General features: G+C 36.6%; 1 long non-coding RNA gene across 1 annotated transcript in view; it reads right to left on the reverse strand.

Moving 5' to 3' along the window:
* Nucleotides 1-1,999: 1,999 nt before the first annotated feature.
* LOC118006780 overlaps nt 2,000-25,529 on the reverse strand; it is a 102,204-nt gene continuing 78,674 nt past the window's right edge. Inside the window, exon 3 of the long non-coding RNA XR_004678182.1 lies at nt 2,000-2,050. This is a non-coding gene — a long non-coding RNA (uncharacterized LOC118006780). The remainder of the gene's footprint in view (nt 2,051-25,529) is intronic.

Raw genomic sequence — 25,529 nt, forward strand, 5'->3', positions numbered from 1 at the left:
ATACTCTGAAGAGTTTTGATCAAGAAAGGATGCTGTACTTTGTCAAATGCTTTTTCTGCATCTATTGAGAGGATCATATGGTTTTTGTTATTGCTTTTATTAATTTATTGTATCACATTGATTGATTTACGGATGTTGAACCAAACTTGCAGCCCAGGGATAAATCCCACTTAGTCGTGGTGAATAATCCTTTGAATGTACTGTTGGATCCTATTGGCTAGTATTTTGGTGAGAATTTTTGCATCCGTGTTCATCAGGGATATTGGTCTGTAATTCTCCTTTTTGATGGGGTCTTTGTCTGGTTTGGGGATCAAGGTAATGGCGGCCTCATAAAACAAGTTTGGAAGTTTTCCCTCCATTTCTATTTTTTGGAAGTTTCAGAAGAATAGGTATTAATTCTTCTTTAAATCATCTTTAAATGGTTTTTAAATGGTCTGGGCTAAGTAATCTGCTCAGGTTTGCTTTAGGGAGCTTTTGTTCCCTACAAGCTTCCTGTACAGCTTTGGAGGATGAGAGTGAAAATGGCAGCCTCCCGGGGCACCTGGGTGGCTCAGTCATTAAGCGTCTGCCTTCGGCTCAGGTCATGATCCCGGCGTCCTGGGATCGAGCCCTGCATCGGGCTCCTTGCTCTGCGGGGAAGCCTGCTTCTCCCTCTCCCACTCCCCCTGCTTGTGTTCCCTCTCTCGCTATGTCTCTCTCTGTCAAATAAATAAAAAAAATCTTAAAAAAAAAAAAAAAAGAAAGAAAATGGCAGCCTCCCAATCTCCGCCCCGGAGGAGCTGAGAACTCGGGGCCCCACTCCTCAGTGAGCCCCCAGAGAAAAGCAGTCAGTCACTCCCGTCTCCCCAGTCTCCGGCCGCACTCCGTGATCACCCGGCCAGTGATCGAGCGTTTCTATCTCTGGCACACGGCCCCGTGTGGGGTCTCCAAACCCAGCAGATTCCTGCTATGTGCTCTCGCGCCACTCCTCCTGGGGGGAGGAAGGGGAATCTCCCCAGATCTGCCTCTTGTTGGGTCCCTGCTGGAGGAGCAGGGGCCCAGCTCTGCCGCAGATCATGGTTTATGGCAACCCCAAGCTGAGAGCCCGCTTCTCGGCTCCGTCTCTGCAGCCAGCTTCCCCGCTCCGATACCTGGGAGCTCTGCCACACTCAGGCACCCCTGGTCTTTCTGTGACCCCGAGGATCCTGAGACCACACTGTTCCAGCGAGGGTTCCACCCCCCGCTTAGCCACTGGAGCAACATCCCTCAGCGGAGCCAACTTCTAAAAGTTCTGATTTTACGCTCCGAGGCTCTATCACTTGCCAGAAGCAGCCGATGGAGGCCCCTTCCCCCGCCATCTATCTTCCCGAATATCACCTCAGATTCACTTCTCCACACGTCCTACCTTCCAGAAAGTGGTCGCTTTTCTGTTCAGAGAGTTGTTGCTATTCTTTTCTTCGATCTCCTGTTGAGTTCGTAGGTATTCAGAATGGTTTGATCCCTATCCAGCTGACTTCCTGGGACCAGGTCTCCTCCTCCTCCACCATCTTGCTCCTCCCCCTCTTTCTTCATTATTTATGTTCTGCATTGGTATGGAGATATTTAAGGTCACAAGTGTTTCTAATGACCCTCTTCCTTATTTTCTCCAGTGAAAATGAATCTTTTCTACTACTGATCAGTCAGTGTTAGACCTGTTATTCTATATTATTTGGATTTAAAATTTTTTTAATAAACATTATCTCTATCTCTAAACTCCTTTTAAATTTGACTGTCAGAAAACTGCAGGTTTCTTTCTAGGTTTTGCAAAATATATTCCAACTTTTCCCAGGTGCCCAATTAGTCTGGAAAGCCTATTTCTATCTCCTGATACTATATATTAAGTTAGGTATTCACTAGTAATATCTCCCTTTTTTTCACCATTTGAGTTGCAAGGATTCTAAAGTCATTTATCACACATTCTATTTTTTTTTATTTCCCTTATCACCAAAAATGAATAATGGTCAGTAGTTTCAATGCCTTTCAGGTTTTCTGTCTTCTTAGTAAATTTTCATGCAGCTACAGGTGTATTCATCTTTAATAAAGAGTAAGCAAACATCCACCATTAAAACCTTTTCCTAAGTCATCAGGGGCTTTCTTTTTTTTCCCCCTTTATCTTTCTTTTTTTTCCTTTTTTTTTATTATGTTATGTTAATCACCATACATTACACCATTAGTTTTTGATGTAGTGTTCCATGATTCATTGTTCATCAGGGGCTTTCTTAAACATATTAACTCTTCTGAATTTCTAATGCTAATTTTTAAATATGAAAACAATTTTAGTGAGGCTTCCAGTCACAGAATTATGGAACCATAATTAAAAGCCATTGTTCTTTCTGCTATACCACACTATCACAGAACTTAAATAACTTCAGGCCTCAAACTCTTAAAAATCTAGTTAGAGACTAAAAGTAATACACATGGAGTAAATAATGAACAATAAAAGACTATAAATTATATTACACTAAGTTGTAAAAACCATTATAAACTAAATAAGGTCAGTGCAAAAACATGGATACAATAGTGTAGGACAAAGATTTGTACAGACAGAAGAGATGAGGAATGATGTCATTAAGAAGGTGGAATTTTAACTGTGACTTCAAGAATGGTCATCATTCAGTAGGCAATAGCTTAGAGGAAGGTTTTCCTGGAAAGTTAAGACATATACTAGAAATATCGATGACACATTCCTAAGAGGACACAGCCTAACAAGATCAGAAGGCATGTGTTGTTACCAATGGTACTTTCTAAGTACAAATGACTCACAATATGGTGGACCTTGAGGGTCAGACATTGGAATGAGCATGGCACAGCACAGTGTTTCCCTAACTGAAACTCTACAAGCATAGCCTCAGTAGTCTACGAGTTTTCCACACAAATTTTTAAATGTTATGTTTTTCATTTATTTGATTATCTAAGCAAAATTTATAGTTGGTGTAGATTTATCCATATGACCACCTCAATACCAAGTATTCAGAAGATATTTCAGCACCCACATCTGTGTATGTATGTGATTATATTGGTGCAAATTACTTTAATTATTGAGGGTTCCTGAGAACAAAATAGAAGTTGACTCAATACATAAGTGATGTATTCACACCAAACAAGGTCTAAAAGGTTTCATAGAGTAATGTATGAATAAAGGTTCTGAAGCAATTCAAGTGGAAAAAAAATGGTATCACACAGTGACACAGGCATAACAATACAAAAGAGCTATCTCTAAAATCAATACTATATTCAAATGTTAAGCAGAGATTTGGTTTCAGCAAAACATATGTCTCATTAAATTTACACTAATTGAAATTTTACTGAATTTTCAGTTTTGTTTATATTAAATTTATAAAATTTGTTTTTATTCTTGTATAAGAACTATAAACATAAATGGATTATATATAGCTTTCTGTATATTTATTTTAATTTAATAAAAATAAGTGAAATCAGCACTGACTGGCCATCTAATGAAAAATGTTCTTGTCTTTAAAAACTAGTCTACTTCAGGAACTGGAAATGTATAGCTTGATTTGAGTGGTAGTTACCTGGATGAACATATATTAACAAATTCACTGAACTGAACACTTAATATTTGAATACTTTACTGTAGCTATATCACATACCTCAATGATAAAGTGAAAAAAAAGCCCAAACAAACAAAAGTAGTCTGTATATTTCCTCTGTTTGAGGAAATATTGGTACAGCAGCAATAGACAGGTTTAGCTCCTACTTGCAATTCTATCACTTAGTAGCTGGGTAACCTTGGACAGACTTCTTTATCAGTATAAGCCCCATTTTGTCCAGCTGTAAAATGAGGGTAAAATAGATTCTTGTAAAGTGTTGTAAGGGTTATAGGGAAATTTTGTAGATAAAATACCAAACAGACCTAATAAATGGTGCTCATTAAATAATAGTGATAAAAGAAAAGAAGGAAGGGGGCATGGGAGGGAGAGAGAGGGAAAGAGAGAGAAGTAGGAAAGAAGAGGGGGGAAACAAGCAAGGTTTGGTTTAACATGATACATGCATGCATGCATATGCACACATACAACCACATGCACATGCATGATTCTGAAGGTTTTAAGCAAAGGAGGAAGGTGATGAAAGCAGTCCTTTAGAAACTGCAATGTGACAGTGTTATTGAGGAAGGGTTAGAGTAGAAACCAAAATACAGGAAATCTACTAAAAATTCATCATAACTTGCAACAACCAAATTGTATAAATCAGTAAATTACATGTCCTGCAGTAAGCTTTAAGAGAGCTTCAAAAACTATTCAGTCTATCTGGATTTTTCTCCAAAGTTAAAAAACAAAAACAAAAAACATTTATTTAGTCCTATTTGCTACAGAACTAATAAAAAGCATCATGATTCTGTCTTTTCAGGAACATATGAGCTAAATGGATAGATATGTCAAACAAATCATTAAGGTTTAAAAATTACATATTCATTTTAGATTCAAGTAAAGAAATAATGGCTTTGGATCCAAAAAACCCAGGATATCCATAGTCAGCCCTGTTCAGATGCCAGAAGAAGGGGAGGGCTGTTTCAAATAAGGTGGTCAGTGAAGGTCTCTATGAGAAGATTTCATCCAAGTAGTAGAAGAAGAAGCTAGCCAAAAGGATGCTTGGAGGAAGAACATTCCTATAGAAAGGAGCGAGCCTGGTGTGTTCAAGGAAAAGCAAAGAGCAGAATGAGCTACAGAAAAGGAATAGCAGAAAATGAGATCAGAAAAATTGTGAGGGATAAGAATTTTTAATTTGATTCTGAATGAGTTGAGAAACCATTGGAGAATTCTTAGCAAAGGAGTGACCTAATCTAACTTGAGTTCTTCAAAGGATTACTCTGGCTACTATTTTGAGACAAAACTGTAGAGGGCAGAAGACAGAGGGAGACAGACAGAGGGAGGGAGAACATTTGGTAAGGGGATTCATAAAAGTAGAAAGCTCACTGGCTTTCTTCTCTTCTCCCAATAAAAGAGCCACTAAAGAACCACTCTTAAAGACTGAAAGAACCTTGGGGCACCTGGGTGGCTCAGTCGTTACGCGTCTGCCTTCAGCTCAGGTCATGATCCCAGGGTCCTGGGATCGAGCCCCTCTTCGGGCTCCCTGCTCCATGGGAAGTCTGCTTCTCCCTCTCCCACTCCCCCTCCCTCTCCCTCTGTCAAAAAATTAAAAAAAAAAAAAAAGACTGAAAGAACCTTAAGAAAGGGGAGACAAATATCTTACTTCTGGGGGAGGGGTTTGGCTGAACCATAAAACCCAGAGGACCATCTTGGTATGACCACCAAGGATGGAACTCTGAGAAGGTTGATATGTGACCCCTAGTATTTGGGAATATTTGAGAACAGGAAGATGGATACTTGCCTCCCACATAAAAATATGAAGTGACTGGAGCTTCCAATGATGGCAGCAAAGAGAGAAGGAGGCAAGAGGGAACAGCCCACTTGTTTCCCAATGTTAAGGGAAAATACTGAATTCCTGTGAGCAAATGGGAAACCACAGAAGGTAACCAGGCTCAAGCTACCCTCATAACCTAATTTAATGCCAGGAACAAAGAAACCCAGGATAAAGAGGGAGAGAGTATATCTCTAGGGGCAGAGGCTGAGGTTGGGTCATAAGAGCTCAGCCTGGATACATGGTGCACAGTGCCTTCTTTATTGGGAGGCTTTTACAGCCAGGTTATGTACGATTTTTCACTTTTCCTATACTTTTCCTTCTCTCACCATCTACCCAAGAAAAAAACAAAAAACAGTAGAAAAGGGGGTAAAAAATAAAGAGATCTAATGAAAGAACAGGTTCTACCCCAACCTTTTTTATTTCATGAATGCTAACCCTTGCTATGCTCCATAAGCATATTGGAAAAAAATCATACCCAGAGGATTGCTTGTCTTCAGAGCCAGTGCTACTCATTTCTCATTATAACCCAACTTGTAAGGACTCAAGGTAGTTTGCATAATATTTAGAGACACCATAGCCAATTATAGAAATGATTTTTTTTTCTAAATAGAACATAAAGAAGGTCATCCTGTCTTCAATCTAAATGTTGCTGTCTTTGTTTGATCTTGACAGAAATTCATCTGCAACTGCTTGCTTAAAGTATAACAATACTTTGTACCTGTGGAGAGCCAAAAAATGAGGCTTTAGAATTTCAGCTACTTAATACCCGTGCACAGAGAATCATATAAATAAATGACAGATAAATAAATGATATGTATATACATATATAGAATAAATGATAGAGGAGATCAATGATTATAGTGTATATTAATATACATGAATGAATATGGATACATTCATTCAACAAGTACATATTGAGTATTTACTATGTGGTGGGCACTAAGTATTAAATAGTGTCTTTATAATCCAGTGGGAGAGGTAGATATTTTAAAAGTAAACACACAAATAATTATATAATTCTAAATTCAGATGAATACTATGAAGCCAAGGACAAGACACAGGGTAGTGACAGAGAACTCTTTACATTTGGGGGACAGGGGAAACTTCTCTGAGAAGTGACATTTAAGCTGATTACTGAAGGACAAAAAGGAACAGCAGATGAAAAGTTGGAGCAAAGGCCATGCTATGGAAAAGAGCTTGGTGTTCATCAGAAATTTAAAGAGAGCCAGTACAACAGTATAAAATAGAGTTACATGGAAGGCCTAGCCTGTGCCTTATAGATGCTCAGGGCCTTTTAGATTTTCCAAAGCATTTGTTTGGATTTTATTCTGCAAGGTTTCCATGAGTAGACTGTGACTCTCAACTAAAGGTCATAGCTCTTGCTAGCAATAGGCCACTGTTGGCACCCCAGATTTCCATACTGTCCCTTATATTTTCCCTTAATCCTATCCCTACACCATTATAAATTTTCACCTTATTAAACTCTACTCAAATTATCCAATTTGCATGTTATATTTATTTCTTGCCAGGATCCTTATTGAGGAGAGGTAAAGAAACAGAATTAGAAGCCATAAGAGTAATTACTAAGAAAAAAAATAAAAAGGAAGATTACTGAGTTACAGGCTTAAAAAGCTAGCTGTTCTTCTGTTGAGTGTAGAATGTAATGGTCTCCAGTGGACACCCTCACCCCCATCCCGGCTCCTTTTCAGGAACTGATTAAACAGTGTGTATACTTAATTGAGCTAACTCCTAGGAAACAAGCAAATGCCTGATGACAGGTTTCATTTAACCTAGATCATCTCAGGAAAGAGCCCTCTGATGTCTAAAGTAATTGGGGGATAAAGAGTGGAGTAAAAGAGTGGCAAAAAAAAAAAAAAAAAAAAAACCACCAAGGGAGCCAACCTTCTTTTATTATTTTGAGAGACAGGAAATTTTCAAGCTCAGCAAGTTTCCCATTCTGCAGTGAACCTAATTAAAGTAAACAGAATTTTAAAATGAACCAAACCCAATCAGGCAATAGGAGCTAACATTTCTCTTCAATTATTATGTAAGGTCACATCTCATAGTTGTATGCTAGACACCTTCCTCTTTATTCAACTTGTCTTCTCATCTACCGCCCTTCCCAGAGTACCCAAGAACAAAGACCTTAGACCCCAAAGATCCCATCAAATGGCCTGAGCCAACCCAACCTCCTTGCCTCATCCTTCTTGTCCTGTGCACAAACAGATGTTATACCAAATGAGCAATTCACAACACGGAGGTGAAGAACAGTGAAGGTGGCAGTTGAAGACAGAGACACACAAATAAAGTCATGCATTCTTTTAATGCTAATTTTGTAGCCAAAGCTGATACTCTTTTATAGCTTACAATTTATGATATGACCATCAAGACAACTCTACCATCTGAAAATTGAGAACTGCCACTATTTTCATAATAAAAGAAAGAGTCCCTGACAATAATGTTATGTCTATCCTAGAGAAAGTTGGGGGCTTGAGGGTGGGGGGTAAAGAAGATCAGATTGTCTCATCCATGCAAATGAAATATGCTGTATTTATTATATAAATGCCATTAAAGGAAATATCTAGTAAAATTATAGTACAATTCAAACAGAGATATCATAATGCATGTCAGTCTAAAAGTAGGGTAGAAATTTTTAAGAAAAGTTTTTAAAAAAGTAATTGATATTATATTCACAGGACTTATTTGAATGCTTGGAAGTTTATATATCATTTGTTAGATAATTAATATATAATTATAATTTATATACAATATTAACATACCTCTTTCAGAATTGGACAGATTTTATAATAAACATAACAACATAAAAGAATTGAATATAGGGACGCCTGGGTGGCTCAGTCGGTTAAGCATCTGCCCTGGGCTCAGGTCATGATCTCAGAGTCCTGGGATCGAGTCCCACTTCGGGCTCCCTGCTCAGCGGGGAGCCTGCTTCTCCCTCTCCCTCTGCCTGCCACTCCCCCTGCTTGTGCTCTCTCTCTCTCTGACTAAATAAATAAAATTTAAAAAAAAAGAATATAAAAGAAAACTAAATTTCATAAATGTATACAAAACTTTTTATCTCCCAAATACCTCTTCTTTACATCCATTGAGAAAATGCATCATGTACAAGTTACTTAAAGCAGAGTTATATTTGTCACTTAATAAAAATGGAAATAATTAAAAGGTGACCAGAAAAAAAGTTAACTACTTGGAAATTAAGATTCATGCTTCTAAATAACCTTATAATCAAAGAAGAAATTAAAAACTGAAAGTTTCTAGAAAGCATGGAAAGATGAATCCTTCATACCTGCAAGAGCAAAGAAAGTACTTTGCCTGGAATGTAAGGATGTGAAGACAAATGTGACAGTCCTTCTCCAAGGTGAGGCAATCACAGACTACAGTGGAATCCAGAAGAAAGAATTATGAATTCCAAATGATCAGAATACAAAAGAAAAAAAGTTGTATTTGAACAAATCAGTTCTTGGGGAATGTGTTGGCTTTTGTTAGATGGGGAAAATAAAGGAAAGGGAACATTCCATGCTGCAGGAAGGCACGAAGTTACAGAGGCATGAATGTGAAATGGGTGAAACAGAAGTAAAACTGAACCTGTTAGAAGCTGAGCCTGTAATGGCAAGATTAAAAATTAAAATAAGGTGTGGATGGCCTTAGATGCTCAAGCTTTAATGTACAAAGCTCATGGAGATCTTGTTAAAAAGAAGATTCTGATTTAGTAGGTTAAGGATAGGGCCTGAGATTCTGCATTTGTAATAAAGACCCAGGTCAAGAGTAATGCTGGTGTGGCTAATACTCTGAACAGCAAGGGGATAAAGGATGCAAGTGTGGGGATCATGGACATTTCATGTCCTTGGAAAAAGGCAATGCAATGTAGCTATTAAAACAGTTTTTAGAGTCAGAGAGATTGGATTTAAATTATAGTTCCTTCACTTATTAGCTGTGTATCCTTTGGCAACTTACCTTTCGGGCCCTAGTTTCCTCATTTAAAAGTGAGAAAATAATTATTACCTCAAGTATTATTAGGACTATATGAGATCATATTGTAAATAACTTAGAATAGTACATAGCAAAAAGTAAACATTCAGTATGTGGAGGCATTATTTCCTAGAACACTGACATGAGAGGGCTTTCTCTCCTCTGCCACTCCCATTAAGCAGGAAATCATAAACATTTCTCTTTTTGCTCTTTTTCCCCTTCATAATCTATAAGTGATGAAATAACCATTTAAAAACAAAAGCTATTTGATGCTTACTAAATCTTCATACTATTGGAATTATGCTATTTTTTTAAGACTTTACTTACTTATTTGAGAGAGAGAGAGAGAGCACGAGCAGGGGGAGGAGCAGAAAGAGAAGCAGACTCCCCACTGACCAGGGAGCCCAATGTGGGACTTGATCCCAGGACCCTAAGATCATGATCTGAGCTGAAGGCAGAGGGTTAACTGACAGCCACCCAGGTGCCCGGAATTATCCCAAATTAGAGTTAAACTCAAAGTTTTTCTTCTCTTTTCTTTTTATTTTCTTTTTTTATTGAGATATAATTGACATATATTGTATTTGTTTTAGGTGTACAACATAGTGATTTGATATATGTATGTATTGCAAATGATTACCACAGTAAGTTAATATCCATCACCACACAGTTACAAATATTTGTCTTCTAATAAGAACTTTTAAGATATACTCTCTTAGCAATCTTCAATGATACAGTACATATATAATTAGAGTCACCATGCTGTACATTAATCACTGATTTACTGAACAGTGTGCTATGTGCTGGCACTTCCACACTTGCCTCCAGAAATGGACAGATAGGAGAAAGGGCGAAACAAAGGGTAGGTACATCTAACAATGGTTAAACATTTTTAAATGGTAAAAACTTCTAATGAAAAGCAGAAGTGTATACTTAAAAACTATAAAATATTGATGGGATTAAGAAGTTATGATTCAGATATTTCATGTTCATGGACTAGAAGAATTAATATTGTTAAAATGTCCATACTGCTCAAAGCAATTTACAGATTCAATGCAATTCCTATCAAAATAACAATGGCATTTTTCACAGAACTAGAACAAATAAATACTAAAATTTGTATGGAACAAAAAGACCCTAAGTAGCCAAAGTAATCCTGAGAAAAAAATAACAAAGCTGGAGGTATCAGAATCCCAGATTTTAAGATATACTATAAAGCTATAGTAATCAAATGAGTATGGTACTGCCACAAAAACAGACACATAGATCAAGAGAACAAAATAGAGAGCCCAGCCACACTTATATGTCAATTAATCTACCACAATGGCAAGAATATACAATGGGGAAAAGAAAGTCTCTTCAATAAATGGTGCGGAAAACAGGAGAGCTACATGCAAAAAAAAAAAAAAAGAAAAAAGAAACTGGACCACTTTCTTACACCACACACAAAAAATAAACTCAAATGGATTAAAGACTTAAATGTGAGATGTGAAACCATAAAGCTACTAGAAGAAAACATAGGCTATAATTTCTGACATCAGCCATAGAAACATTTTTCTAGATAGGTCTCCTAAGGCAAGAGAAACAAAAGCAAAAATAAATAAACATTTGTGTTTGATCTTGTTTTCTTTTTTTTTTTTTTTAAGATTTTATTTATTTATTTGAGACAGAGAGAATGAGAGACAGAGAGCATGAGAGGGAGGAGGGTCAGAGGGAGAAGCAGACTCCCTGCCGAGCCGGGAGCCCGATGCGGGACTCAATCCTGGGACTCCAGGATCATGACCTGAGCCGAAGGCAGTCGCTTAACCAACTGAGCCATCCAGGCACCCTGATCTTGTTTTTAGACTAGTTATAAATGTAGGGGAAACTGGAAGTTAAATTCTTACAAAAAAGAACATGTTAATGTTGGAAGTGACTCATTCAGAGACATTTACTGGCATCTTCCAGGTGCCAGGTCCCTCATGGAATTCATGGAAACTGAATGAGATAGTTGGAGGTGAGCAGAAAATCAGTTTATGGAAAAAAAGAGCCCCCTTTATTGTTCTATGTTGGTGACACAGGAACGCGGATTAATAATACTTAGTATTCAGTCCAGTTTTTAACAAAGGAACCCTTTATAACAAGGAAGCAGTTCTTTTACCAAGTTGGAGATTCCATTCTCAACAGGCTAGAGACCTTGCAGAGAAAAGTAACCAAAATATGAGACTAGTCTCAAATTCTACTATTTTCATCTACTAAAGTTCACTGCTCATCTCTTCTCTTCAAACATTATATCAGGATTACCACCACCCCCACCCCCGCCCAGTGGATGTGTAGCTCTCCCATCCTCCAATAGCTCCATCTTCTTTGCTTGTCTATTTTCCCCTCTTCAAGTATGTTTCCTGAATTCGAGGGGTTTTTTTCCTGATGTTTTAGGAAGCTGCCAGCATGATTTTCCCCTATATCTAATTCTATTCTCACCAGAGAAATTATGCCATTAACTTTTACTACTACTACTAAGAAGAAAGAGGGAGGGAAAGGAGAAAGAAGAGGAAGAGAATCACTTATTGCATATTTATCATGTTCCTGGCACTGTCTCATTTAATTTTCACCAAAATAAATCGAACTTTGCTATAATTAACTCCACTTATAGATGACAAAACTAAAACTCTGAGAGGTTAGATACCTTGGCTGAGATTACACAACTTAGAATTACAGGAGCAGAGTTTAAAGCAGCAGTCTAATGCTGGATCCCACATGCTTAGCCCCTCTCTTCTTGCTTCCCTAGAATCAACTGATGATCTTTGAAAGAGATGGACAAGACCCACATCAGTTGTCAATGAAGTAGTAAGAATTCAATCCCTGGTCCTCCAACTACAGAACCCACCCACTTAGACACTATCTATCCTAGCTTCCAGCACCGTGTCTCCAGGTTACTGAATGTTTAAACAATCAATAGAATAATCTGTCTCTAGCTTTGTCTCACTTTAACCAAACCAGAAACAAATAATTCAGTCCTTAATAGCAACTGTATAACTAGGATACTCAATGATTCCTCCAAAATCCTTCCTTTCCTCAGAAGTTTTAGTTTAGAGAGTTCATTAATCCTCCCATCCCAAAAATTGGGTCAGCCAAGCTGCACCGCATCTTGTAAGAATTAGATCAGTCAATCCTGTCAACATTAACAAATCAATAGCTGTAGAATCTTAAATTTAAAAAGAAAAACCTTTGAATTTTCTTTAACCTTCAAAACACTGTAGACTATATGGTGCAATTACTGAAAATTCTCAGTTGAAACGTGGCAAGTGGGAAAACTAAATGCATGGCCCCTGATTTGACAACTCTCCTCCCAGATTCATCATGATTGCTTATAAGAAAATGAATTTTGGGGCACCTGGGTGGCTCAGTTGGTTGGGCAACTGCCTTCGGCTCAGGTCATGATCCTGGAGCCCTGGGATTGAGTCCCGCATCGGGCTCCCTGCTCGGCGGGGAGTCTGCTTCTCCCTCTGACCCTCCTCCCTCTCATGCTCTCTGTCTCTCATTCTCTCTGTCTCAAATAAATAAATAAAATCTTTAAAAAAAAAAAAGAAAATGAATTTTGGACGATAAATTCCCCCATCCTCAAAGCTTCAAAACCTTTTATCATAAATCTTGACAACTTAACTTTGATAGGTAAGGATGAGTAGACCACCGGCATTTTGGTTAATGCCAGAAATATTTCTGAATATCCTATAACCTATAAGAATTTTTATTTTTGATGTTGATGCAGTTGTGTGATAAGACACACCCAGTATTTCTTAACATATGTGTTCTCCCTTTCAAAATCTTAATTGTATAGTCGTTTTTTATTTCCATGATTAATGAACCCTTTGGAAGCTCAAAAATCTCAGTAAGCAAAGGCCAGATCTGGAAAGATTCTGCAAATCTCATTCGTATCAGAATTAGGAAGATTGTTGCCCAATATCTCTCCCCAATTACCTTTTAATTATAGTTTAATACTATTAAATAACAAAAAAATAAGAAAGTTTAAAGCATACAGCATTCTCAAACTCCTTCAGGAGACAGGGATATAGATGTACATGGGGCAGAGTAAGTAGAAAAACTTAGGAAGTGGTGCTGCCTATGGTGAGCTACAGTGTATAGGACTAGCCTAAAAAAGCACTCAAGTTTAAGGTTTAAAAAACACTCTACAGGGCACCTCGGTGGCTCATTTGGTTGAGAGACTGCCTTTGGCTCAGGTCATGATCCTTGAGTCCCAGGATTAAGTCCCGTGTCAGGCTCCCTGCTCACTGGGGAATCTGCTTCTTCCTCTGACCCTCCCCCTTCTCATGCCCTCTCTCTCTCGCTCTCTCTCTCTCAAATAAATAAATAAAATCTTAAAAAAAAAATAAAAATAAAAACACTGTCCAGCGAAATGCATACATCTACAGGCTAAATTTGGCCCTAGGACCACTAGTTTGTGATGGCTAGTCATATTTCTAATAAGAATCCAGCATTGGTATTGGGGTGCCTGGGTGGCTCAGTCGATTAAGCATCTGCCTTCGGCTCGGGTCATGATCCCAGGTCCCACATCAGGCTCCCTGCTCAGCGGGGAGCCTGCTTCCTCTCCCTCTCCCCGCCGCTCTGCCCACTTGTGATCTCTCTCTCTCTCTCTCAAAAATAAATAAATAAAATCTTTTTTTTAAGATTTTATTTATTTGCGAGAGAGAATGAGAGACAGAGAGCATGAGAGGGAGGAGGGTCAGAGGGAGAAGCAGACTCCCTGCTGAGCAGGGAGCCCGACGTGGGACTCGATCCTGGGACTCCAGGATCATGACCTGAGCCGAAGGCAGTTGCCCAACCAACTGAGCCACCCAGGCACCCCATAAATAAAATCTTAAATTAAAAAAAAAAAAAAGAATCCAGCATTGGATTTGATTTCTAATCAAGAATCCAGCATTATTGATTATTTAGTAATTAAAACTTTCTTCATTGCCAGTAACTGTTTTGTAACAGAGCTCACAGTTGAAAGTTAATGTTTCCCTTTCCATATGTTCTGCTACCCCAAGTCTAACTGTTCAAATAGCTGGATCGAGTACTAAAGATGCTAAAAGGGAATAGAGAACTTTTTCTCTCACTGCCTTCTGTGAGGACTTTCTATAAATTGTACAGACTAAAATGTGCTCTGCCTGACCTATAAAACCTCAGGATTTGAAGCCTGTAGTGGATTTGATAAAGATTGCTTGGAAGCAAAAAAAAGCCTATGAGACTATTATCACATGCATTACTCAGAGAAAGCTAAACATAAATGCTTCATGTTTTGGACCAATTGTAAAGAACTTATTTCTTTAAAAATGTGGACTACTACAAGTTTTGTTAGGAGGCTCTGCACAATAAATGTAGGTAAGATTCAGTATTGCAGGATTTTGGCAAACAAAGTAGAGGTAAGACATGTTTCCACAGACAACAACGTGGCTTCTCTTGATTTTATAATCTTATGATAGTCGCCTTATGATTTTTAACTCCAGAATTAGTAGCGAAATCTAGATGACCTAGCCAATGTGTTTTATATTGGTGTTGATGAGAGTTAAAAGTTTTAATATTATTGATTGTGGTTATGACTATGACTAGGCTAAAATTTAAATTAGTATGACATCATTATCAATCAAAGAAAAATGTTCTTGAAACAAAATTCATAATTGGGCAAGACTTTAAAAATCTGGCTGCAATGTTAAGATACTAGTATACGTTTTTCTGTAAGTTTATTAGTAATTTGTATTTGTTTTATAACATGTCTATTCATATCTTTGCAAGAATATCTTGGATTTTTTAAAAAGATTTTATTTATTCATTTGAGAGAGAGAGAGAGAGCACAAGTGGGGCGAGGGGGTGGAGGGGAGAGGCAGAGGGAGAGGAAGAAGCAGACTCCCCACTGAGCAGGGAGCCTGACACAGGGTTCCATCCCAGGATCTGGAGATCATGACCTAAGCCGATGGCAGACCTTTAACTATCTGAGCCACCCAGGCGCCCCAAGAGTCTCTTGATTTTAATCAATTAGTTGTAATGGTAACACTGCTCATGACTTTTTTTTCTTTAAGTAAGCCAAACGGAAAGATATAACATTAAAAATTAAGCCTCCTCTCCTTTCCCTAACCTCTCCTTCACTCCACAAATCTCTTTTCATAAATTTCCTAGGCAAACATGAAATATTATATGTATGTATAATATAAGCAAATTTAAAATTTAAGTAAATGTAAACAAACATGAGTTCTTGTTCTTTATTATTTATCAATATACATTGAGAGCCTTTTTCCAAATGAGCGCCCTAGAATTTATAGTAAACTATTAATGAACATTTACCTTGTTTCCATGTTTTTGCTATTACAATCTATGGCACATATGATTTGCTTTAGTACCAAGTCTCAAGTAGAGCAGGTGAAATTTCACAGATGTTACATTTATCTCTGTTCTGTTACCTGTGCATTATCAAATTATTCTAACAGCCACACTATATTCTAAACCCTAATGGTAGGCGTGCCCAAGTTATATTATAATGAAGGAATACAAACATGACCATAAAAATAATATCACAGTAGATCAGTGTACTTGTTAAATTTATTCTCTGAATATACTACTACACACCATTAGAAGAGGGTTTAGCATGTCTTGGTACAAAAAAATGTGCATAGATTTTACCAGTATGGCATAGTTAAACTCCCACGAAAACTCTTGCCTATCTTTTAAGCAAAAGGATTCAAAATCTTTTGTTAACAGGAATGAAAACAAATGTTTCAGCAATTAAAAGTAATTTGGTATTTGGCAGCTTTTTATTGTGTTTCTTGGGTGGTGGGTGGTGGGGAGAGGGAGAGAGAGAATCTTAAGCAGGCTCCATGCCCAGCACAAAGCCGGATGCATGGTTCTATGCAGGGCTCGATCTCACCCTGAGATCATGACCTAAGCTGAAATCAAGAGTTGGATGCTTAACTAAGCCACCCAGGTGCCCCTGGTACTTGGCAGCTTTTTAAAGGACACAAATCTTCATTAGAATCATGATTTGATATATAATGGACAATGTTATTGTCTTTATAATTAAGTGATAATTGATTTTTAATAGTATTTTCTATATCAAAAAACACCACCAACCAAAAATTTCAACAAGATGCAATAATAGTTCTAATATTTTTCTTTGTCTATTTAGCCCTGTCAATATTCCAATGTAATAGCTCTCACTCTTTAGCAGTTTGTGAATAAATTATAATTCAATATTTTCATCATGTAATTAATTTTATATAATAACTATCCAGATACTCCATGAGACTTCACGGACTAAAAATAATTTATTGACATTTTTTAATTAAATCCAATTATTTTAAGTGAAAACATCATTGTGAAAAATGTACAAAAAGCACAAAGGAAATTTTCAAGAGACCTATTAGTAAGTATCATTACTAGTATAATCACTACTTTGAGTAAAGTCACCAAAAAGCAAAATTGAAAAATATTTGAAACTATCTACAAATTTGGGGGATTTTTTAAGATATTAAGTAATAAATGCAAGTTTTCCTAAAGTATGTTTTTTACTAATTTTTTGACATTTCCTGTCACCGTATAAATATATCTTTTTGCGGGTGTGGGGGGGGGGGGCATATGGCAGAATGTTCTCTCCAAATTAAAACTAATAAAAAACAAATTCAGGAACAAGATGAAACAAAACAAAAGAGGCAGCACAACTCAGCATCACTCAAATGGCCAAAATAGAACTATAGAAAAATCAATAATTTTGCTAATGTCTAATCATGATGAAAATGGTTCTAAGTTTGCCTAATATTTTTAAGTTATTTCTATTGACAGGAAATTGTCTATTTAATCATATTCTCATAATTAAATTTCAAAGTTTATGGAGAAAATTTTATCAGAAAGGATGCTATATGGTTATAAATGAAGGTAGTACCTATGAATAGCACAATGAACTATTTTGATAATACAAGGAAGAGGCACATTACATTCTGCATTGAGGTTTTTGTTTTTGTTTTGGTGGTTGGGATGATTCAGTTTTTTGGTTTTTTTGTTTTGTTTTACTTCTTAGTAGAGGCACTGTACAGAAAGAAGGCTTCCTAGCTAGAATACAGTATTACTTCTCATTATGATACAACTGATTAACCACTTTAAGTAGGGAAAATCTTTTATTTCTAATAAATTTAAACCCTGTTCTGGTTGATGATGAATCTCAAACTTCAAAAAACTGTTACTCTAATTACTCATTGAATATATTTCCCTTCAGACATGCATATATAGTCTATTTTATTTATTAAAATAGTGGTCCTGTATCTTACTTATATTATAGATCCATCAGTATCCTGGATATCCCCCAGAACCTTACCCTAACTTTCTCTTCTGCAAGTTGTAGGTCTAGGTCTTTTCAATCTAATCTACAGTATCAGTAAAGAGACCTTAAGTCCCCGTTCGCTTAGGACAATTCTGTTTTATACCAATTGCTGCATAATTGATAGGGCTTCCCTCCTTTTCACTTCAGAATAGTCCCAGTTTGGAAAATAAATTATATGGTCACTCAATGTAATAAAGAACACAGGAACTTCAGGTATAGTCACTCTAATCTTTGCCATTGTCACGCTTTTTTTCCTAATTAAGAAATGTATTAAGAACTATTTATGGCTTTTTAATGAACCCATATCAGTTTTTAGTTACTTAGCAGAAACCATCTATTTAACACTACTTAAATTTCATTCCTATTGATACAGATCTCAGATCTTTAATGTTCCCTCAATGCCTTTAAAAAAAAAAATAGCCTTGCAAACAATAGCCTCTTGATAAGAATTAAAAAAAAAAAAACAAAAAAAACTTGCCTTTTGAATTTATACCTAAATAATGTGATACATTTTTTGACACACTAGTGAAGTCTTTTCTTCAGTAGCATGTAGGAACATCAACAACCTCATCCATGTGTTTTTCACTTAACAAATATTGAGGGTTAATACGTGGCAGTTACTCTGCTGGGCACTTCTTTTGGGTTGGTGGTATGGAAGAATTGTTAAGAGAGAAGAAATTTAAAATGAAATGTAGAAACTTCCAGTTAAATGTAATATAAATTCCCTTAAAATGACATTAGAGGAGACCAAGTACACAAGGATTGTCAGCAAATTTCTGGAAGGGAAAGCCAACAGAGGAACAGTATCTCACAAAATAGCTACAGGTTGACATCTCAGTGCTGGCAGGGGTGGATAACAAGAAACAAGCCAATTCCTCCCCCAGAATCCAAGTATGGAGGCAAAAGGAAGGTATTAGACCACATGTTTCAGTAAAATGAGGATTCACATAAAGAAAGACGAAGAAATGGGAACACAGAAAACAAGAATCCTGAAACAAGAAAGCAACAAAGGAAAATTTTAGGATAACAGCTTGCACCAGGCCAAAGAATAGTCTTTCAGGTTGCTGCAGACCTTCAGGAGGGAGTTCAGCAGTGCTGAAGAGAAAAAGAACTGACAGACTGGAATTGTGTTTGAACGTTTGAAAAACTTATTAATAGACTTAGAAGATCTGATGAAGCATTAAAAAAATAGTAAATGCCACATTGAAAATAATTGTTATTAAAATGACTATAGAGGGCGCCTGGGTGGCTCAGTTGGTTAAGCGACTGCCTTCGGCTCAGGTCATGATCCTGGAGTCCCTGGATCGAGTCCCGCATGGGGCTCCCTGCTCGGCAGGGAGCCTGCTTCTCCCTCTGACCCTCCCCCCTCTCATGTGCTCTCTGTCTCTCTCATTCTCTCTGTCTCAAATAAATAAATAAAATCTTTAAAAAAAAAAAATGACTATAGAGTTGTGGCCGAGGAACAACCAAAATAAATTAAAACTATTATAAAGCTAAAAAACAAAACAAAACAAAACCTTGGAAGGAAAGACCTTGAATTAAAAAATAATGCAAACTCAGGCGCCTGGGTGGCTCAGATGGTTAAGTGTGTGCTTTGGGCTCAGGTCATGGTCCCGGGGTCCTGGGATCGAGTCCCACATCGGGCTCCCTGCTCCTTGGGGAGTCTGCTTCTCCCTCTGCCTCTCTCTCTCGGTCTATCTTTCATGAGTAAATAAATATAATCTTAGAAAAAATGTTTAAAAAAATAAAAAATAATGCAAACTCTAAAAAGAGTGTAAAAATATAAGTTGAACCCAATCATGTAATGAAGAAGATAAAACATGAAAAAGACTACTAAGTTACCAGGGAAGGAGTTGCAAAACTAAACCCTAGATGACAGCGTAGACTTCCAGGTCCTCATGTACCGTGACGATGAGAATGATTCCAGAGTGCCCATTTAAAATTTGGGTAAAGCCACACTGCAAGTTTACAGTCCTTAGGTCCAACCTAGAATGCCTGACTTCCAAGCAAACATATTGAAATATCAAGTTTTTTATTCTAGTAAAATGTGTTCTTTTTAACTTGGCTAAGTGACTTACAACCTCTAGGAACCTGCAGAATTAACTATAGAAGTCAGAGTATGACAAATCTTAGTATTCATATTTTTTGCATTTGCTCTAAGATAATGCTTGTTATTTAAAATGTTTATATTGGGCGCCTGGGTGGCTCAGTCATCAAGCGTCTGCCTTCGGCTCAGGTCATGATCCCAGGGTCTTGGGATCGAGTCCCACATCAGGCTCCCTGCTCGGCAGGAGGCCTGCTTCTCCCTCTCCCACTCCCCCTGCTTGTGTTCCTGCTCTCGCTATCTCTATCTCTATCAAATAAATAAAATCTTTAAAAAAAAATAAAAAAATAAAATGTTTATATTATCTAAGAAAATCTGACATATTAGGCTGTGATTTAAGGTCTCAGGTGTAGGAGAATTTTGCAAGTTTGTAAAAAATATTGGAATGCTTAAGATAATGTTTCTAAGTTTAATTAAGTTTAAAAGAATTTGCTAAAGTTCTCAGGAAGTTTTGTTCACTTGGGCTATATATAAATCTGTCCTTTTGGATATTTGAAAGGCTAAAGCATTGAATATGTTAAACTTATTAATGAAATTTTAATGCTTAAGGCAATTTAAAAGTTTATTAATAGAACAAATTGTTTAGAGGAATTTAATCTGTCCCAACTGAATTGAATTTTAATCCAAAAACAATGAAAAGAAATGTTACTTTTATTTTTTAAAAATGTTTGACTTGAAATTATAATAGTAAAGTGTAAGTTGAACTTAAAGGCTTAATGAAAACCAGATTTTGTAGTATTGATCAATCAAATATTGGTTTTAAACCACAAAACTGTAAGATATTTTTCCATGTCCTCCATAAATATGTATATGTGTTTCATAATTATGATTTTTAAGAAAAAATGTCTTATTACTTTATCATTAGACTTCTTTGGCCTCAACTTCTTTGTCTTTGTGACTAATACTATGCCCTAATAGAATTATGGGGAAAAATTAGAGGTATTTATAGGAAAGGTTTTTCTGCTCAAAACTAAAAAGGCTATACAAGTATAGATGTTAATCCTATTTTATAACTGTGGTATCCATATAATATAAGGATCCTACAGAGCACCAGCAAATTTAGTAAGGGATTTTAAAAATGAGAACTGAAAAAAAATGTTAGGGATTACTATTATTTCTACCTGAAAAACAAAAAATAATGAAGTAGTAGTTTAAGGTGCATATCAGATGAAGGACTTGTATGCATAATGTAATGAAACAAGAGTTTTTCGTGTCAATTGATGTGCCTCTCCTCTCCTCCACTTCCCCATATGTGACCCTGTCCCCATTCATTCAGAGACACACATTATCACAAGAATGATTTACAATTAGGAATTTCCACGGTTCAGGTTGTTACCTCCAAAAAGCGCACAAGAGCTAAAAGCCTTGAAAGTCAAGGTTTTGTTTTAAGAGGTGGGCTCTTAGAGAAATAAAAGTGGTTTTGAGCCCAAAAGACTAAAAGCTTGGTGGTTTCAGCACATAGCATGCACACCATAAACCATATAATGTGGAATAATGAATGATAATATAGAAGTCTAGTTTTCCTACACACGTGAAAAAATATTAAAAAAAAAAAAACCTCTGGACTAAAAAGAAAGGAAGCTGCAAAGAGAGAGAGGAAAAAAAAGAGAACCTGAACTCGGGTATGACACCTCCTGTACCCTAAGCTGAACTCAGAGTCCCTCCTGGAAGAAGGAAAGAGGAAGGGAAAGGACAAGACTGATGGTGTATTCGTTAAAAAAAAAAAAAAAAAGTGAGACAAAATTCCCAAGTGTCTATGTTGACCTCTCAATGAGTAGTTAAATTCTCTACCAACAGCAGGTATGGAGGTCCAAGAATTAAGTATAAAGAAATAAATTTCCATTTTTGTATATCCAACTTTGTAGCTATGAAATTTCTACCCACTACAATGGCATAATGATCTTACCCTCTATTTGCACTAAGACAGAACAAGAGGGAAAAAATGTAAGCTAAATTTCTAATTATTTCATATTTTTAGTTATCTATGCTCCCCTAATATAAAAAGTCATGAGGGTGGGAGGATGGGTTAGCCTGGTGATGGGTATTAAAGAGGGCATGTTCTGCATGGAGCACTGGTTGTTATATGCAAACAATGAATCATGGAACATTACATCAAAAACTAATGATGTAATGTATGGTGATTAACATAACATAATAAAAAAAAGTCATGAGTTGACTGTACTAAAAATTCCTTTGCTATTTTATTCTATGAAAAATATTCATATAGAGTCATAAGGTATCACAGATATTTCTAGGCAGAACTTCCCCAAGAATATGAAATATGTACTACTGGAGATAGGCAAAACCGTTTTAGATGGTACTTAAGTATACATTTTTTATCTTAATATATATTGAGAAAACATTACTTGTGCAACGAATTATTTCATGGACATTATTGCTTGAGACAAGACACAGATAAAGTATTTAAGTTTAGTGATTGAACTCAACCTAAAGAATAGTAAGGAAATAATAATGTACGTAAACACTGCAAACATAGAAAAAGTGCTGCACACAGACTGAAGTCTGTAAAACAGTGTACTAAGGTAATGGATTGATCATATGATTAAAAAAAAAAAGAAGAAGGCATGGTTCAGTGGAAGAGAACTAAACTAGAATTTAGGAAGCCTGGATTGTTGTGCTAGCTTCACAACTGTGTGGTTGCAACATCTTATACAGGTCAGTCTTTCTGGTTCTTACTTTATTCATCTATAAACGAAGGCAACTGAATTAGGTGACACGCTTCTAATCCTAAAATTCTATTATTTGGATAACAGTCCTCAAAGCATATTAATAGGTATCAATTTTATTTCAATATTACTACATTAACAAGTATTTATTCAACATCTATGTTCCAAATAATGTTCTGGGTGCTTGGGATGCATCAGTGAACAAAACAGATGAAGATTCTTGCTTTCTCAAAGGGCTTACATTTTAGGTCCCATCCTGTGAGGTAAATATTATTTCAATTTTTTTAAATTTAAATTCAATTAATTAATTAACATATAGTGTCTTATTAGTTTCAGAAGTAGAGTTTAGTGATTCATGAGTTGCATTAACACCCAGTACTCATTACATTAAGTGCCCTCCTTAATGCCCATCACCCAATTACCCCATCCCCCCACTCAATATTATTTCCATTTTACATGGGAAGAAGTTTAAGGTCAGATGTAGGCAACTACCCTAGACAAGTTAGTAGGAAACCGAGTTAGGATTCAGACTCCAGACTTCTGATTCATAGATTGTGTTCTTTCTATACTACACATGGTAAAGAACATAATTCAATAGGAAAACAACTTTGAGAAAAATAAAAGCTGCTAACTGAGATGGCTATTAGATAATGTTATCATATGCTCTAATTTGGGGGTCTTTGACGATGTTAATCTTTTTTTTTTTTAAAGAAATGAAAACCCTGATGATACTAGGAATAGGTCTTATGAAACAGATGGCTTAGCAGATGGTAGATTGCTCCTTTTCTTCTTGACACCTCCTGCTGAAAAAATGTGATATGCAGGATGGTTAGGTATGTTTGACTTCTTGGGTCTTAACTAGTAGATATTTCTGGAACAGACGCTGCTTCGTTATCCTGAGCTCAACAAATTCACAAGTACAATCTGTAGCATTTCCTTTTCTGCCACTCTTCTCATATTGTGTCCAGTTTTATCAACTCTAATTAAAATATTTTACATTAAAGTATGGTCTAAAATGAGTAAAGAGTTTCAGGATGAGTAATCAAAAGTTATTAGAAGTCCCCAGTTTCTCCCAGTAAGATGTATAGCAATTGCTACCTTTGGGCACGTCAATATTGCATTAAATACACCTTCCAAGCAACAGAATTTATTAGGCAACAACAAATGTGCAGGCCACTGGGATAGGTACTATGGGAGATATAGGGATGAGAGATGTGATCTTGGTCTTCAAGGATTTTGTGGCATAGGACAAATCACTATAATGCAAGACAGAGAGTGATAACTGCTATAACGCTAGCTCAAAGAAAGAATTTGGGAATTCAGAGGAAGGAGAACTCACTTCCACTTGGCTGGACTGGGATGGGCCATAGTAGAGTTAGAGTAAAAGCACTTGCTAAGGTCAGACTTTGTAGGGTGATGAGGATTTCTGCAACTAGAAATAACAGGGAGGACTTTCCAAATAGCACATCCTTAAGTGTAGAGGTGGGAATGCTTACAGAGAAGTTATCAAGTTTGACTAAAGCCTATAAAATATATGAAGGAACTGGATTGTGATTGATTTGCCTAGCAAATCAAGGCAAGCTATCTGAGCTTAGATCAGATTGTAGTACAAAATTATTGAGGGATTTTGTGCAAGAAGATGGCATGATCCATGCTTTGTTTTAGCAAGATTAGTCCTCAGGAGGTAGGCTGGATGACAGAGAAAAGAAACAGAAGGCAGTGAGACCATTTAGGAGGTTCTTGTTATAGACCAAAGAAGAAATAATGACGGTCTGAATTAGATCTGGCGCTTGTTAGAGAAAGAAGAGGAAGAAGAATAGGAGAGATATTGAGAAGATATTCACTATTATCTCCCCCATTAAGAGGGGAAAAGTCTGTACGTTTTGTAACGATTTAAAACCAAGACTTGATCAAGGTTGCTAGGGACATTAAGTAACTAAATCACTAAGATAGGAGCCTTAGGGTTGATTAGACTTCTTTCCCCTAATTTTATAAATTGCTAGAGAATGTTTATATTTAATATATATATCCAAATGATTTAAAGGTCTCCTGAGCATTGAATTATTATGTAAGCACAACCTAAATGGTAAAAACCTAAAGCAGAATTCAAAATTAACTTTAAGATATTTCATATTATGTAATGTAAGGTGCCCTCTAATTCTTCACTGTGATTATTTATGAGCATGCAGTATCATAAAAAGCAGGTGTTATTAAATATTAATAGATTTGCCTCTAACCAATCTTCTATCCAACAACATTAATACAAATATGTTAAAACTAAATTGAATTTCTTACAGTATGTGTCATCAAGGGTTTTTTTTAATTTTAAAGCAAATCTCTATCTTTTAGAACTAAACGTATCTGAGTTGTGCCTGAGTCTGCCACAACACCATGAAATGAATCCAGGCTAAGACAAAAAAGAGAAGAGTAGTCTGCTATTGCCTAAAGCCTATAGAAAAGTTAAACCAGGCTCAATGCTCCAGTCAATCCCAAATATTTTAATCTACCACAGAGAAGAGACCATTTTTTCAACCCTGAACTTCAACCACATGAAATAATATTACATAATACTCTAGGTTCTAGCCAAACACAATTATTCACTCCTCTTGGGACACCCTCCTGAATTCCCCATAAATCCTTCTCACATCTTCACTGACAAGTAATTTTTCCTAACTCTAAGCCCCTATGGCCCTCTATCTGAGCTACGTTTTCAGGTTTGCCATTTTCTAAATTTTAAATATTATTTTAAGTATAGGCCATCTCCCCTATAAAACTGTTAAGTTCCCTGAGGGCAGAGTCAAAATCTTGTTTTCACAGCTTTATGGTATCTAGCACTGGACTCTTTCCACACAAATCACTCAAGGGAAGCTGGTGAAGAAATGCCTAGGCCTCCATTCTGCAACGAGCACTCCACTATTCAAGGAAGGGAGAGAGGGAGGGAAAGAGGGAAGGAGAGAGAGAGGAAGGAAGGAAGGAAGGAAGGAAGGAAGGAAGGAAGGAAGGAAGG

This window comes from Mirounga leonina, unplaced genomic scaffold (assembly GCF_011800145.1).
Source record: "Mirounga leonina isolate KUSES-001 unplaced genomic scaffold, KU_Mleo_1.0 Mir_115, whole genome shotgun sequence".
NCBI classification, from domain to species: Eukaryota; Metazoa; Chordata; class Mammalia; order Carnivora; family Phocidae; genus Mirounga; species Mirounga leonina.